Genomic DNA, 3434 nt, shown 5'->3' on the forward strand with positions numbered 1-3434 from the left:
GAGAGAGAGAGAGAGAGAGAGAGAGAGAGAGAGAGAGAGAGAGAGAGCCCTAAAGCCAAGCAGTCTAGCAGAACTGGGAAGCTCTGAGTTCAGAGAGTGATCCTGCTTGTTTGTTTGTTTGTTTGCTGTTTGTTTTCTTTTAAAATCATGAAGTATGATAGAGGAAGGCACCCAACAGTAGCCTGTAATCTCTACATGTTCTAACCTTTGGGCAACAGTGGATGCAGGCTATGAGGAGAGCGTCTGAGGTGGCCAGGGGGCTAAGACCAGCTCCACTGGGGCAAGGTGTTTGTACTTATATCAAGAAAAGATCAGCTCCATTCTGTGGGGAATGGGGAGTGTATATGGGAGGATATTCCACTGTGGGAAGAGTGCCCATAGAGGGTAAGGGTATGTGTGTGTCTGTGTGCGTGTGTGTCTGTGTGTGTTCACCTTTATTAGTCACATAGAATAGAGCATTCAGCTTCTATTGTGTATCGGAAAAGAGTTATATGAACCTGTGGGTAAGTCTTGGGATGTGGCATGTCCCAGCTAACAGTACGCACATGCAGACATGGGTTCAAGCACAGATGAAGCCACTTGGTACATCTGAATAACAAGCTATTTGAGTGTGTGTCGCCATCTGTATTTTGATAACTTGTGGCTTGTATGTTTAAGCTACATGTCACATGTAACCATGTGTATACAGGTAGTTGTGGGTGACTGTGTCTAACCAAGTATTGTGTCCCTGGATTGCCCTCAGTTCACAAATGGGATGCGCACGTGGAACAGAGTCTCACCTTTTGAGCTGAGGTCTGCAAAGCCGTGCTTGTGTGCATATGAACAACTTTTACACAGGGCAGGTGTTCCTGAAGAACTAAGTTCGGTCAGACCTATGACTGGGGACAACTGTGTGTTGACAAACTCTATTAACCCTTCCACCATGTCCGTCATGAAGAAAATGTGCAAACGTGTACATTAAACTCCAAACAGAACAGTGACAAGACGCCAGGCTCGGCAGTGGCCATGGCAAGTCCAGGAGGTTTTCCCCTTCTGTCTCCATGTCTCCGTCCCCCCCACCCCCAGCGTCTAGGCCCCTCTCTGGCGTCCTTCCCTCACACCTAAGCCCAATGGTGTTTTGCAGTCTTTCAGCTGTTACCTCAATCCCTCCTGCCTCATTGCCGATTCACTCCGTTGCTATAGGTATGTTTAAACCCCAGCGTGGTAGATTTTAATTAGTCTTCCTACAGATGGCCAATTAACATTCATTACTTTTGCCTTGAGCGATTAATTATGAGTTTGGATAGAAAAGGAGAGAAGAGGAGAGGAAGATGGGCAGGTGAATGAAAGGAGAAAAGAGAAGGGGGTTTGATTGGGAGTTTGGAATTTTTACACAGAGCAGGCTGGTGGGGGAGAGGGTGGGAAAGAGCTGTTTGAATCCCCTCACTCCCAGAGGCCCCCGCGGCCCACAGCTGCTCGGGGCCCCTAATCGGCTTGGCTGGCCCAGCCCTCCAGGAAAATAGAACTCATACCCTCATTTGGGGGTCCTTAAGCCTTTGGTGTGCCCTGACCCCGGCCCTTTCATATTCCCGGCCTCTTGTTTCTTGTGCCAGAACTTGGTGGGAACCTTGTCAGGAATCGTCCCGAACGCAGCAGATAACCCAGCAGCGCTGTTCATTCCACCTCGGACTTGCTCCTGCTCAGTGTACAGATGAGGACACCGAGGCCAGGTCCGAAGGGACGTCCCCCAGCTTGGACATCTCTGGATAGAGTCCAGCTTTGCTGGTCAGTGGGCCCAATCTCTCTCTCTCTCTCTCTCTCTCTCTCTCTCTCTCTCTCTCTCTCTCTCTCTCTTTCTCTCTGCCTAGCATGCACAAGGCCTGGGGTTTGACCCTACTCACCACATAAAAACTAAAACAAACTTATGTAAAAGGATTTTTTTTTTCCAAAAGTCAACATCAGTGATTTGGTTCCAAACATGTCCACAGTCTTCATTGTGCACCTAACTGCCACATCCAGCAGTTCCAGCTTCTGGAAGCTTTCTAGGGTGATAGTCTGGGTTCAGAACTGCATCTGTGTTCTCATTCCTACATCTACAACAGCTATGGTGGGTGATAGCTCCGTGTCTGTGCTGGTCTGCTGGGAGGAGTGCCAAAGATTTGTTTTCTCTTAACGCATCTCTTTTTTACATGAATGTTTTATTTGAGGACCCAAAGAGATCGCTCAGGGGATGAAGTGCTGAGTTCCATCCCTGGAACCATATAAAAGTGGAAGGAGAGACTTGATGCCTCAGAGTTCTGCTTTGATAACCACACACGCACCGTGGCGTGTTAGCCCCGCCCCCACACTCATAATTTTTAAATGTTAATAATTTAAGCAATACATAGCACATAAAGTGGGACTGTATCTTACTTGAAGTTTTTTCTTTCAATTTGTGTTTTTGAAGAAGTAGACAGAGGGGCTGGTGAGATGGGCCTGTGTGTAAAGGCAGTTGTGACAAAGCCCGAAGACCTGAATTTGACACCTGGAACCCTTAAGGTAGGAGGCGAGAACTGGCACCTAGCGTCATCATCAGGCCTCCATATGTGCCCCATAGTATGTGCACCCACCCATGTACACACACCCACAAATATATGCACCACAAGAAGACCTACTGTGTCAACTCACCTGGGCCCAGGAGAACTCTCCGAGACTGGACCACCAACCAAAGAGCACGCACAGGTTGGACCTAGTCCCCTACACAGTTGCCATTGGATCCCCTCCCCCTAGCTGGACTGCCTGGTTGGGCCTCAGAAGGAGAAGATGCGCTTGACTGCTGGGACTAGATGTCCCAGAGCAGGGTGGTACCCAGGGGAGGATCCCCTTCTCTTGAGAAGAGGAAGGATAAAAGGGGCAAGGAACTAGGAGGAAGGGAGGGGCTGCAATTGGGATGCAAATTTTAAAGAAGTGTTGAAAAAAAAAAAGAAAAAGAAAAAAGTCCATGTAGCTTTATGATTTTGTTGTTTGTTTTTGTTTTGGTCTGGTTTTGGTTTTTTGATGCAGGGTTTCTCTGTGTAACGGCCCTGGCTATCCTGGAGCTCACTTTATAGACCAGGCTGGTCTCGAACACACAGAGATCCACTTGCCTCTCCTTCTGAAGTGCTGAGATTAAAGGCATGTGCCAACATCTTTTTTGCTGTTGTTTCTTAAGTTTACCAATATGTATATCAAAATTTTAACCCTTGAATCTGCAGCCTCCCTGGAAACAGGTGTTGGTTTTCCAGGTCCTCATCTGTTAGGCTAGAGAAGAACACTCATCTCTTAGTGTTGTAAGGAGTTGGTAGAATACGCAGAGAAAATCCAATAATTGCATCTTGAATCTAGAGCTAGGAAAGTATTAGCTAGTATTGGTAACAGCAAGTTAGAAAAGAATAATAGTATCTCTGGGCGTGGTGGCGCACGCCTTTAATCCCAGC

The sequence above is a fragment of the Mus pahari genome, chromosome 2 (genome assembly GCF_900095145.1).
Source record: "Mus pahari chromosome 2, PAHARI_EIJ_v1.1, whole genome shotgun sequence".
NCBI classification, from domain to species: Eukaryota; Metazoa; Chordata; class Mammalia; order Rodentia; family Muridae; genus Mus; species Mus pahari.